General features: G+C 40.7%; 1 protein-coding gene across 1 annotated transcript in view; it reads left to right on the forward strand.

The window, feature by feature from the left end:
- Nucleotides 1–14,551, forward strand: part of KCNIP1 (potassium voltage-gated channel interacting protein 1) — an 807,057-nt gene that overhangs the window by 71,045 nt on the left and 721,461 nt on the right. The window lies entirely within an intron of this gene.

The raw sequence follows: 14,551 nt of genomic DNA on the forward strand, positions 1-14,551 counted from the left end.
GTAAATCAGAACAGAGTTCAGCAAAATCAATTTTTTTTTGTAATGCTTTTATCTAGATCCCAGTGTGATGCTAGAATTTAAAGGACGAATGTGAGCCTTGGAAATATAAGCAGGGGAATATTCAGTATATATAGCTTCATTGAGACTATTACTGGATTACTGTGTGTAGTTTAGGTGTCAAAAAGATGTTGAAAAAATTGGTTCAGAAAGAAGCTTTTAAAGAATGAGATCTAGAAAACATGCTTTCTAGTGGGAGACTAAAGAAGCTCAAACTATTTAGTTTATCCAAGAGAAGCTTAAGAGGTGACTTGATGATGGTCTAACAAGTATCTACATGGAGAGGAGATTTCTGGTGGTAAACTACTCTTTAATATAGCAGAAAAAGTCATAACCTGCTTCATAAAGTAACAATCCAGTGGGTTGGAAACTGAAGTTATACAATTCGGACTATCAATGAGGTGCAAATCTTTAATAGTGAGGATAAAACCATTAGAAGAAACTTACTTAGAAAGATAGTGGATTCTCTATTATTTACCTCTTCATATCAAGACTGGATATCTTTCTAAAATACATTGTATAGCTCAAATAGAAGTTAAGGGCTTGATGCAGAAAAACACTGGGTGAGGTTTTTCCCCTGTGTTATGCAGGAGGTCAGAGTAGATAATCACAATGGTCTCTACAGCCTTAAAACAGATGAATCTTCACTTCTTGCTGTCTTTTTTCTCCTCATTCCAATCTCATCATGTCCACAGACTAATGCACTCAGGTTGATTTTAGTTGACGCATAGATTCACAGATTCCAAGGCCAGAAGAGCCCATTGTGAACAACTAGTCTGATTTCTTGTATAACACAGGCTATTGAATTTCCCAAAAAATATTTATAGAGCAGATCTTTTAGGAGGGAAAAATTCAATCCATACATGAAGGCAGTTCACTGCAAAAGCAATGGCAAAACTTGTGCACTTCCCAGGCAAAATACTGCTAGAGTGAAAAACCAAGATTCCACTAAGTGTAGCTGGGAATAGATACTCTTAGCATTTGACCGTGTAGCATCAGACTATTGTGGCCGTGGTTAAAGTTGACACCTTAGACTTGAATTATGCTGATGCTCTAGTTCCATTGTTAAAGGCTTCCTGTCCCCTCTTGCTCATATGTCTACGGTTGTTATGTGCACATTCATGTGTGGTACGGTCACACACATACACATACATTTTCCTATCTCAGTAGTACTGTATCTAAGTACAAGTAGGCATTGGAGACAGTATTGGAGCAAACAAAAACAAAATAAATCAATACAGGAGAGCTGGAAGATGATGGGATCAGAGATTCATATCTGATAAATATTCCAAAGTTGGAACACTTCTCTGAGACTTTATGGGGACTATGCACATGGGCAGACTGCTGTATCTGTGTGGAGCCCCATTGACTTCAGTAGTGCTCCTGGCAGGCACAGCCAGATCAAGCTTTTATCAGATCTGATCTGAACCTTTTTGGGTCTCCAGAATTGGACTGGAAATCTCATGAGATTTTTGTAAGCAACTGCCTCTGAGCTGGCTAGAAATACTGCATGAGGCCATTCCTGAGGCTTGCTGACACTTTTACTTCTGGTCCTGGCTGTAACTTGGTAGTGTGGAGGCAGCAAAAATAATGAAACAATGGGAAGAAGAGTTGTCCAAACTTTCCTGAACTTCCAATGTTCATTTTGGGTTCAGCTCAAGACACTTGCCAAGCTTCAGCTCAATTCTTGTTTTATCCCAGTTAATTTATCCCCTTCTAGCTGGAACAGAAAATGTGAGAAACTGGATGAGCTTTGATTGTTGTGAATTTTTCTAAAAAAGATGACAACTACAGCTGGAATGAGAAAAACATAAACCCTTAAGCTGTTTAGGGTTCTGGAGCTGGTGACTTCTAAATTCAGATCCCTCATTAGTTAACTGTCTAGTAAAAGAGAATTAGGTTAAAGATTGTATGGGGAATTATTTTCACTACACTGCTATGCTTGGAAGTTTAAAAGCTGTTCAAAGGGAAAAGCAGTGGAAGAGAGAAGGTGTGGGTGTTTGGATCAAAACTAGAGGAAGGAGGAAGCGCGTAAACATTAGCATGAAGGGATTTGTGAAATGTAAATAATGATATGATTGATTGGTTTTCTAAGTCTTTCCTGGCCAAAGGAGGAAGTGGCAGAGATAAGGAAAATAGTAATGCAAAAAACTTGCTTTGCCAATATTAACAGTTTTTCGCAGAGGGCAAACACACAAAGCCTTAGAGTGTACTGCCTTTGATCCAAATGCTGACTTCCCATTGTAACCAGTGGGAATTCCCTGTTCCTGTCAAAGGTGCTATGTGGCTCAGAAAACTAAGCTAAGCTAAGGTGGATGCGGCTTGATCTTGTGGGATGCTGAGTGTATGAATCTTTACTTCTCTTTAGTGCCCATATATTACAGTTATAATTACACCAGCAATACAGGGGAGGTGAGCATTTTAGCTAACACTTATTTGCATTTTCTTTTGATCCCTTAACATCTAAATAAACTAGTTGAACCATTCATTTTGGATGGTATGCATTAGGAATGGAGCTGCTCATAGAGTGTGTCAGTCTATCTGAAGCTAATCTTTACTTTTGATTTTTATTTGTATTTGCAATGTTGTTCTGTGGAATAACTTTCAGCTCAGTGGTTGCCTGCCGAGTGTTGCTTTCATTACTTGTGGTGTGTGATTGATCACTTGTCACATGGCATTGGTTCTGCTCACCTGCAGGATGACTGAAACTTTTTAAGCAGAAAAATAATTAATATCTGGTTTGAATTTTCATATGAACAAAAAATACTTGTGGGTAAAATGAATTAAACTTTTGTGATTCATTAATGTTTTGATGGAGAAAATTATTATGATTCCATGAGTCTCAGTGAACCAGAGCTGGCACGGTTATCTGCAAATATATACACACATTGGTATTCCTATTATATGGTCAGTTTTAGCATGTCTGTCACGCCAACCTCATCTCTTAACACTTACCTCATTTTATTTTACATATGATCATAATCACACACTTGTTGATGTATATATTGCACCATCACACGCACCATTTACATTTCACCTGGTTTAAAAGGAAGCACAAGAGGAAGTGCTGAGTAACTAATTTCTTTTTGTTTTTCTTTTGTCTATGATACCAAGGCCTGCATGGAATTTTTTTGCATGAGGGGGAGGGGTATAAGTTTTTCAGTGTAGTGAGTCTTAGGGAAGAGTTCATTGCTGAGTGAGATATATTTGTATGCCTTGTCTTGGGTCTGATCAAGTGACCTAGTATACTATACAAATACATTATCATAAATTAGTGTGCAGTGCTGGTTGTTAGTCCTGGTTGAAGTACATAACTAGTGTCTAAGGACCAACATAAATGCAATAGGTATTCCATAAATAGTAAACAAAGTCAAGTATCTCTTGCCGTACTATCAAGAGAATAGTACTCAGAAGTAAGGAAATGGCTCAAGTTGATAAGAACTGCCCATTCGTCCAGGCTGACCCTCCTAAAGAATTGTTTTTACACTGAACTGTAGGAACAGCTAATGTCTGTGTGGCCAAGACTTTTTAGTTAGTGTTGTAGTTTATTTACGGGAATTCTCCTAATGCCACTGAAGAGTCAGTGAGCTGTGAAATGAGAACCGTTGTTCAGAGCTTCATGAAGCCCTGTAAAGTTATTAGCTTTCCCCCTCCTAACTGAAACACATTAATAGACCGGATACAGAAAAGGAAAAATATATGGCAGTTGTCCAAGGAACATTCAGGCAACTTGAAAATGATCACTTAGTTGCTGGAGGGGGAAAAAGTTACCTTATACATGTCTCGATCAACGTAGTCGGCCAACATTTCTAACCCAGCCGTGTCGTGTTAAGCATCTAAATAAGTGAGTTGGCTTTCAGAGTTGTTGAGCACCCATAATTTCCCTGGGTTCTGTGTGGTGCTCTGCACTTCTGAAAATCAAGCCACATTTATGTGCATAAATATAGATTCAGGTGTTTCTCACTCGCGGTCAAAGTTTGGAAATTTTGGCTCCAGTGTTTTGATGATAGTTCATGTAAAGGTAAGATAACTTTGTAGTGATGATCTTACTCTGTGTAGATTTTGCACTTAGAAGAATGATATTCTCTCACTAAGAATTCACTTCTGTGTGAGAGGGGTGCTGGAACAATTTTTATAGTGGGAGTGCTGAGAGTCATTTAACTGAACTGTAAACCCTGCATATAATGGAAACCACTTCAAGCCTGGGATGTGGTAGCACTCCTAGCTCCAGAAACACTGTGTGATCATCTAAAATTTGCTGTACTCAAACAGCTGGAGGTACTCACTTTTTTTCAGGATCCAGGCCCACCCTGAATGTACATCACACCTCAAATCACAAATAAAATTCACACTAGAGCATATACTGGGGTCTGACTCCTCTCTTTGTTTGTACACCAATGTTATAGAATGTTATATTACCCATGGACTTCAGTAGCATTACTCCTCATTACACTGGTATGAGTGCGAAGATAATCAGGCCCTCTATATACTACTATTAATACCTAGCTCTTATAGTACTTCTCACCTGTAGATCTCAGAGCATTTTACAAAGAAAGTCAATATACCCCTATTACAGGTGGGAACCCAGGGGCAGGCACAGAGAGGTGAAGTGTCTTCCCCAAGGTCATTCAGCAAACCAGTGTCAGAATCCAGGAATAGAACCCAAGTTTCCCGAGTTTCTGTACTGCTTTGTCTACTTTGTGGGGAGGCAATTGCTCTTTGAGCTCATGGGTCTGTCTGGATTGGTGCTTTGTGGCTTTCACCATGATACCTACTGGTACCTAGGCAAGGGTATTGTCACACCTTGGCACAATATGTCCTTTCCCATCCCCAAATGGCACAAATTTCATGCCCCTTTCGCTACCATATTCCCAGCTGCACTGACAGTAACACAGTCGGTCTCTGTAATAAATTCTTAACACAAAGACAGGAATAAAGATAATGTTGCTTTGGTTTGAAAGTTGCAGTGTATCTTAGGCATACAACATGCAATTAAATATATCAGAATGCATCAAACTAAACTGAAGGGCATATGCTGAACTTTTACTGATGTTGGTGAGAGTTTTGTACAAAGACTGAGGGCAGCGAATGGCTCCAAATAAGCAAAAAGCTACAAAGAAACTACAGTGTTCATATGACTTCAGCTTTTTAATAATAAATAATAAATAATAAATTCTTAACACAAAGACAGGAATAAAGATAATGTTGCTTTGGTTTGAAAGTTGCAGTGTATCTTAGGCATACAACATGCATTTAAATATATCAGAATGCATCAAACTAAACTGAAGGGCATATGCTGAACTTTTACTGATGTTGGTGAGAGTTTTGTACAAAGACTGAGGGCAGCGAATGGCTCCAAATAAGCAAAAAGCTACAAAGAAACTACAGTGTTCATATGACTTCAGCTTTTTGCACACAGAGCTACTGGGATATTACTTGCTGAATACAAAATTCAGCAAAGCACTCTAGGGAATTTAGCAGGACCACCCAGAGGGGGGGGGCAAGAGGGGCAATTTGCCCCTGGTCCCGGGCCCCACAGTGGCCCCCACGAGAGTTTTTCGGGGGCCTTGGAGCAGGGTCCTTCACTCGCTCTGGGGGCCCGGAAAACTCTTGCGGGGCCGGGCCCAGGAGCTTCTTCCGCTCCCGGTCTTCACCGGGGGGGGCCCTTCCGTTCCGGGACCCGCCGCCGAAGTGTCCCGAAGACCCGCGGTGGGGGACCCCTGCCGCCGAATTACCGCCGAAGACTGGGCTGCACTTCGGCAGCGGGTCCCGCTTCGGCGGTAATTCGGCGGCGGGGGGGCCCCCACCGCGGGTCTTCGGGGCACTTCGTTGGCGGGTCCCGGAACAGAAGGGCCTCCCGCTGCTGAAGACCCCAGGCCCCTGGAATCCTCTGGGCGGCTCTGGAATTTAGTGTGCAGCTGCAAGGTTCACACAGACACTTAGCACATTGCAGGCTAGTGCTGGGTAAATTTAGACCCCAGTTTGCCTTGAACTAAGTGTTTGTGTAGACAAGCCCTAAGACTGTGTTTGCTTCTGTGGTTTTTTATTAGTTTTTGTGTTGGGATTATGACCAGTTTAATCCAAAGAGGAGAAGAACTCATTATGGACTGATTCATTATAACTCGGCCTTCGGTGCAGAAACATTATGAATGTTTGGTTCTATTTTCCGCCTGCTAAAAAAAATTGTTGCACCTGACCTTTCAGAAAGGAAAGAGTAAGAACTGTTTGTGTTATGAGGCAAATAGGAATTTGTGATTTACCTTGTCTATCACTTACTATGTTACCAACAGGCGGTCTCCATGGAAACTCCCGGGTGCTGCAAGAAGTGATGTGACTTTCCCCTCTGATTTCAAAGGAATAGATGACCTTGTGTGATGTTGGAGGAGGTACTGCTGAAAGTGGCCTCTTTTGGATGAGAAATAAAACCATAGTCCTGACAATCAGTAGTCATTAAAGACTTCATGGTGGGACTTGCAAGAGGACATAGGGCTCTATTGCCAATATTCTGTGTAAGCCGTCATCATATTGACAATTATACATTGACCCTACTGTTTCAAACCGGATGTAGCATTAATCTGCTCTTCCTGTTCTAAACTGTAGTGTATCTGGGGTAGGCCCAGCACAGCACATACATAATTTCTTTTCTTTATAAATAGCTTTAATTTTGAAATAAAATTAGAAACTGGGCAGGGAGGGGTTGGGGGTGATGTATGCAGAAAGCTATTGTATAGTGTTGCTATGTGCTGTTAAACAGCTGCTGTATTCAGTTCCAGAAGTGTCATAACATTATGTTGGTGGGTGAATTGTGGGGCCTCATTCATGTGTGTATGTGTCGATTCAGTAATCCTGGACCTGATTTTTCATTTTTTATTATTTTATGGGCCTCTCACCTTGTTGCCCACATTTTTGAAGACACTAATAAGGTGTATTTTTATGGCATCTTTTTTGTTGTGTTGGTATACTGCCTAGTTCTCATCAATGACTGGACCTTCCAGGCACTAACACAATACAAATAATAAATAATAGTAATAGAGCTTTTACTGCAGCGGTTTAGCTAGAGAGGAAGGATGGTCCTGCAGATGCAGCATTTTATCAGAAGGTCTGAGTTCTATTCCTGGCTCTTTCACAAACTTCCCAGGTAATCTTGTGCTCATAACTTAATTTCTCTATGGCTCAGTTCCTCATCTGTAAAATGGGGGTGATAAGTCTCCTTTTCCTTGTAGAATATTTGTGAGGACAGATCTGTTAACCAAATGTAATATGTTAATGTGGGTTTCTCAGATGATTTGGTGAACAGCTCCGCAGCACAGCCAATAAATAATGGCTTGCTTTCACATACTGGGCAGCTAAACAGGTAAGTGCTATAAAAAGTGTTTCAAAAAACGCAAGCAGGAAACAGAGGGACAGTTTGAGATTTTTTGGGGAAATCATTACTTCCAGAAGTAAGAGTATGATGTTAGTAATGTTATTTCTGATCAATGGAGCAGACTGCTTTCCTTTGAATTATGTAACAGAAAAGATTAGAGCATTATAAATATAAATTAGCTTGATGCCTGTTTGGTTAAATACAAGTTCCATACCATGTTTCACAGTTGCGACAACAAAGTGTGCTACACACAGGAAAAACATCATCTAATTCTCCAGGAAAATTCTACTCTGGGGTGGCATTTGTTCCTAGTCCAGTGCCAAGTTCCTCCAAGACGAAGGCTGAAAACGTTGGCAAAAATATAGTATAAAGCACTCTTTGTTCTGCTGGTTCCGTAGATCAAAGGCCACAATGTTTTTTATTTCCTGTCTTTCATCAGCACTTAAATTGTTGAAAGAAATTCAAAGGATATCCTTTTAACAAAAAAAGTTCCTTTTTCACACAAGTTAATGAAAATGTATGATTGTCATTCATAAATAATCACGTTGATCTTGCATTCCCTGGAGCAATAAATTGACTTTCAATGTGAAACCTCATTGTACATGCTTTTTAACTGCCTTATTACACACGTCTCATAAAATTAATAAGATTTCTTTGAGCTGTCTCTTCACCACTGGGAGTTGAAATCCACTACAAAGATAACATTGCCCAAAAAGTTAACTGCTGAGTTCTTTTGGAGCTTATGATAGAACTTCCACTGTGACTGCCAACTGGAATGCTCTTGATGAAACAGGCAATGAAGGTGATTCATTTCACTCTTGTGTGGATGGCCAAATAAGGCCTAAGACAACAATTATACCATGTGTTGAGGCTGCAGGTGGGGCCCACCAGTAAGCAGTCATGTCTTTTACTCCTTCGCTCCCACATCCCATTGATTGGGTCCCTGTGTTAGTCCACATAGGGCAGTGATGGGTGGCATCCCAGGAATAAGCCTTGTGCTCCACATTTACGCAGATACACTGGCCCTAAGTCACAATGAAAAGGTTGCAGAGGGACAGTGGCTGCTTTTATTCAAGGTCATAAGATAGAGGAGTAACCATTGTCTTAAGCTGCTAGTAATAGAAAAGAGGGTCAGTCACCTATAAGACACTGATCCAAGTCCAGTCCCGGTTGGCACTGACCAAAGGTGGCGTTTTGGTTTAATTCCAAGGATGGTGTCTTTGTTACGTGATTGTACAGTACCTAGCACCATGAGGCCCTGATCTCTAGGTGCTGCTATAATACAAATAATAACTCCTGTTCCTAGTAGAAACCTGTTTTGTATTACAAGAACTCAGAACAATTGTTAATAGCTGGCCACCCTTGTTGGTTGCCTTGGTGAAGCGGACAAGGATCAACAGTGGCTGGGCACAAACTTGAATCATCCTTTCACCATAGAGCTGGGTCCTCCAAGCAAGTTTTCAGCCTCTGTCCCCTGGAAGCATCAAGACAACCCTCCATCCTTAGCACTCAAGCGAACACTATGGCAATGTCTGGGGAGCAAGTTTACAGTACCGTCCAGTGGACTTGGATCATGGAGGAGGCATGGTCTGTCGTCTAGATGGCATATCCAAATCCCACACTTGGGGAGTACATTTGCTGTCGATATTAGCCCATGCTGCTACTTCTATGGCAAGAGAAAATTGAACCCAGCAAGTTGCCCCTACTCCACACCCGCAGCCTGCTTTGAGCCATCTTGCCTTCAAACTGCAGGATGGCTGTTGTCCCAGACGTGTAAACAAAACTGCTCTGCTCATCACTCCCGGGTTTTCCAATAAGACTACAACGTTCAACTATATTTAGTCCCTGTTGCAGACAGAAGCATGTCATCCTTGTGCAGAACTCTTATGGACATCGGTAGGAGTTGCGTGCCCATGCATGGAGAGAGTGCAGAATACTCCATAGGAGAGTTGCCCTGTAGAGTGGAGACATTTTGTCATGTATTTAATTTCATTATCCCTTATAATAATGTAAAACAATGATGAAGGTGGAGTATTAGGGTTTTTGCTCAGTGTTTAAAGGAGTCTTTTGCTGGTAAGCAGAATGAAAAGATGCTTAATTAGGAAAAATATTTTTGTCATTCTCCCAATTTAAAATGTGGAAGAATGAAAGATGTACCCAACTTTTGGTTTTACCACATCTTAAAAGTTTAGGCATGGTCCTTGTTTCATAAATGGATGTTTGTAAGCATAGAACTTCAGAGAGAATGTTTAAGGTGGACTGAATAGCTTTGCCCAGCTTTACTGTGCTTCTAACCATGGATGTGAGAATAAGCATGGATAACATAAAGACATCCTGCTGTGTAAGACCAGACTGAACCTTAGTTCAGGTTCAGAAAGTTCTGGTAAACATTTCTTGTGAATCTCTTCTTTACCTGTGAAAACAGCAGCAAATACTCGAAAGAAAGATTTTTCATTGGTGTATTTCTACTTGATCAAAAGCAGGAAGTTACTATAAATCTCATGAGTGTTTGAACTTGTGGGTGGAGCGATTCAGAAAAATAAAGAAAAAAAAAACATTTCAGGTTGACCCGAAATGAATTTTGTTTGAAATTTTTGGTGAAACAAAATAACAAATTTCATTTCATGTCAACCAAACTGCTTTAGCTGACTAGGAACAAAATCTTTCTTTTCAGTTTTGAGGTTTTAAAGATTTTTTTTAAATGATAATTGAATGAAATTGAGGGAAATTCCAAAAGAAACCATTTTGATATTTCCGAATATTTTTTACTGAAACACAAAATCAACCCAAATTTGTGAATTGTTTCAGCTGACACAAATATGCATTTTTTTCAGTGAAAAAGAACTTTCATTAAAAGTTTTGCCAAGCTGTACTCATGAGATTTCTAGCCCAATTTGACCAATAAAGTCCCTGATTCTGCAAGCTGCTCCATAAGGGAGAGGACCAATGTGCCCATGCAGGGCCCATTTGAAATCAGCGAGACATAACATGAGAAAAGCCTGAGCTTTGCATAAGCCTTAGGAGAATCGGGGCATAAAAGCCTGTTCCTTCCATGGAGGTTTTTAGGAGTTTTGCCAACCTAAGGAGGGAGATAAGATCAGGGTGACCAGATAGCAAGTGTGAAAAATGTGGACACTTTTTTGGGGGGAGGGTTGGAAGGGGGAATATAGATGTGTATATAGAACAAAGCCCCTAATATCAGGGCATCTCATCCCCGTAGATGAGGAGTTGAATATTTAATGCTATTTCTTCTTAACTGTCTTACTATCTACTGGATTACATGTAGTGGATGCTTGGGAATGAGCTGTATTTCCAGCAGCTTTTTTAGAAGGTAACGTGTAAATTGTAAGTTTTCCTTTTTCTACACATGAGCTCTCAGTGCAAAGTTGTTCTTTTTAACAGGAGCATGTGAAATATCCAACATTTAGTGCTGCATTTTTAGTGATCCCTGGACAGGCTCTATTCAAGATGAACTTAAAAATCCTTCCCTTAATATTAATAGTTTACTAATGGCATTTATGTATTTCACCAGAAGCTGGTATGAGGTTGTTTTTTAAGTCTCCTGGTGAAACCCCATGGCTCACTATATCAGGGCATTTTAGTGGTGAGAAAACTATTTAATCTTCATCTCTCCTTGTATTTGTGCAGAGGTTCTGCACTCCTTCTGGAGTTCTTTATGTTCTCAGTAACATTATTTTATCCCCCTCGAGTTTTTTCAGTCTGCTGTTGTTTTTTTTTAAATTTAATTTCTTCAATGAAAAAGTTATTTTCCAACTGAATGGAAGAACACTGTGAAGGATGAAAAGCACTCTCTAAAACCCTTGAATAATGCATATACATGATGAATTATGGTGAATAGCAGTGGATAGAAAGCTGGCTAGATTGTCGGGCTCAACGGGTAGTGATCAATGGCTCCATGTCTAGTTGGCAGCCAGTATCAAGTGGAGTGCCCCAAGGGTTGGTCCTGGGGCCGGTTTTGTTCAATATCTTCATTAATGATCTGGAGGATGGCATGGACTGCACCCTCAGCAAGTTTGCAGATGACACTAAACTGGGAGGAATGGTAGATATACTGGAGGGTATGGATAGGATACAGAGGGACCTAGACAAATTAGAGGATTGGGCCAAAATAAATCTGATGAGGTTCAACAAGGACAAGTGCTGAGTGCTGTACTTATGATGGAAGAATCCCATGCACTGCTACAGACTAGAGACTGAATGTCTAGGCAACAGTTCTGCAGAAAAGGACCTAGGGCTTACAGTGGATGAGAAGCTGGATCTGAGTCAACAGTATGCCCTTGCTGCCAAGAAGGCTAACGGCATTTTGGGACTGTATAAATAGGGGCATTGCCAGCAAATTGAGGGACGTAATCATTCCCCTCTATTTGGCATTGGTGAGGCCTCATCTGGAGTAATGTGCCCAGTTTTGGGCCCCACACTACAAGAAGGATGTGGAAAATTGGAAAGAGTCCAGCGGAAGGCAACAAAAATGATTAGGGGCTGGAGCACATGACTTAGGAGTAGAGGCTGAGTGCACTGTGATTATATAGTCTGCAGAAGAGAAGAATGAGGGGGGATTTGATAGCTGCTTTCAACTACCTGAAAAGGGGTTCCAAAGAGAATAGATCTATACTGTTCTCAGTGGTACCAGATGGCAGAACAAGGAGTAATGGTCTCAAGTTGCAGTGGGGGAGGTTTACGCTGGATATTAGGAAAAAAAATTTCACTAGGAGAGTGGTGAAGCACTGGAACGGGTTACCTAGGGAGGTGATGAAATCTTCTTCCTTAGAGGTTTTTAAGGTCAGGATTGACAAAGCCTTGTCTGGGATGATTTAGTTGGGGACTGGTCCTGCTTTGAGCAGGGGATTGGACTAGATGACCTCCTGAGGTCCCTTCCAACCCTGATATTCTATGATTCTATGATTCACACAGGACTGAGAATTTTGGGAAGTCTTCAGTGGACTTTGGCTCAGGCCCTTGGGGAGCTATCCCAATTTTTAGAATTTCCTGGGATATTGAAGGACAGTTGGATTTCATGATAGTTCTAGGGGACAGGTGAAGAGATGCAGGCAAAAGGCCAGATTCTGCTCCCACTGAGCTCTCCAAGATAGGACTTTTGCCATTTACTGAACTGCGTACATTACTGATGTGATTAGTCCGGTTGAATGTGCTTATTTTGAGTAAGGCAAGCAGGATTTGGCTCCAAAGAGGAATCTAAGAGTCCATCACCTATTACAGCATTGGTTTAACTGAAAGTTAAACAGAATGGGAAAAAAAAATTCAAGCGCTTATGGTACAAAGCCATAAAACAGGTCATACAGATCAATTACTATAGTAGCTCTTCTTTGACTGGCAGGTGTGTGAGTAGCTTTTGTCTGTGTGACAGTAACCAAAGGCAAAATTAGAGCAAATGGACCACATTCTGCTCTGTTACACCAGTCTGACTCCACTGTGTGTAAATAGAACTTGTAACCGCTGACCCAATGCATACATATATGCCAATGTATAACGTGAGAGACAAGGTGAGTACAGTAATATCTTTGGGCCAACTTCTTTTGGTGAAAGCAACAAGCTGTTGAACTACACAGAGATCTTTTGTTATTTCCAATAACTAATGAGATTAACCTTGTATTTCTTCTGTTCTCTCTGGATAAGAAACACCCTCTGCAGATGGCATCCCATGACATGTGGTCACTGTTTTAACAAGAGTTATACATTTGCAATCTGTTTCACAGAAAAAAATTACTTAAATGTGCCATTTTCTGTGCTGCCATAGCATCTTTCTTTTGCATTCGTAACATCGTAGGTTTTAAGGCCAAAGGGACCATTATGATTCTGTAGTCTGATCGTATGCACATCACGGGTCATAGAACTTCACCTGGAGATCCCTGCATCAAGCCCATAGCTTCTGGTTGAGGTGGAATGTCTCATTTAATCTATATTTAAATACTTCAAGTGAAGGAGAATCTGCCACTTCTCTAGCTAAGTTGTTGCTTTCTTCTCCGATACCAGCTTGAGCCACCCAGCCTAAAGCTGCATCATCAGCTGCATCACTCTCTTTCTTTTGCTGTTTCTGTCCATTGATACTGAGAAGACAATGCAGCAATATGCATTGGTCCAAGAAATAAGTGGGTCATGTATTTAATAGAAAACTTGATGAAGGCAGCAGATTTCTGTAATTTCTGTAATCACTTAAAAATTCTCTCTTGTCGGGCTCCAATATTTTACCTGCAACTTAGGACTGGTCAACACACAGAAATTGCACCAATTTAACTAAAGTTATATAGTAAATCAGAAAAATTGATTTAGTTCAATAGTATAATGTCTGTGGGAATAGACTGCGCCTAAATTAGTATGAAATGCTTTCACTTTGAAGCAGGGTAGCTGAAGTGAGTGGGGTAAAAGGGAAATAGGTGGATGATGCATAGATCTTGGGGGGAGGAACATAGAGTGCAGTACAGAAGAGACTGGTGGAGGCTCGAGGAAGCCTGTCTGTGTGCATGTGGCTAGAACATAAGATACAGCATCTCTGTAACTACTTCTCTTAATAAAGATTCAGTTTAGTTTTAGAAATATGGAGTCCTCTCATGTTATTACCCAGCACGAAGTACAGGAAACAGATGGGATTTAGGAGGAAAATAAGGAGGCTTTGGAGACGAGAGTGATGGATCAGTACCTGTCTCTTTGCTCATGAATAAGGGTCTCTGGAGGCAGATGTACTGCCAAGATAATTTTGATACTTGCATCTTCTCTTTTTGTGGACATGCATGTCTGGTACCTTCTCACCATGGTAAGCAGTGTTACTAGGTTCTCGGTTTTCAGAATCCACTGTTTCTTTTATGTATGTCATATTTTCTCCTTTCATTTATTTTAGTGCAGCTGATCCATTCCTGGCTGAAATTGACACCTTTTATGAGGATTCTTTTCATAGACACATAACTCTGGATTTAGTTCCTATCTTTAGGGAATAGAAACAAAGATGCATGTCATACTGCGTGTCAAAACCCTACAAGATATGGCGGCACACTGTTCATGACTGTAAATGCTAATATTATAGTGGGATGGCAGCAGAGTTAGGGTTGCTTGTTGGTATGTCATTCTCCTAAAGAACATTGAGTTGAGCAAAAT

Source organism: Mauremys reevesii, linkage group 8 (genome assembly GCF_016161935.1).
Source record: "Mauremys reevesii isolate NIE-2019 linkage group 8, ASM1616193v1, whole genome shotgun sequence".
In the NCBI taxonomy this organism is placed as follows: domain Eukaryota; kingdom Metazoa; phylum Chordata; order Testudines; family Geoemydidae; genus Mauremys; species Mauremys reevesii.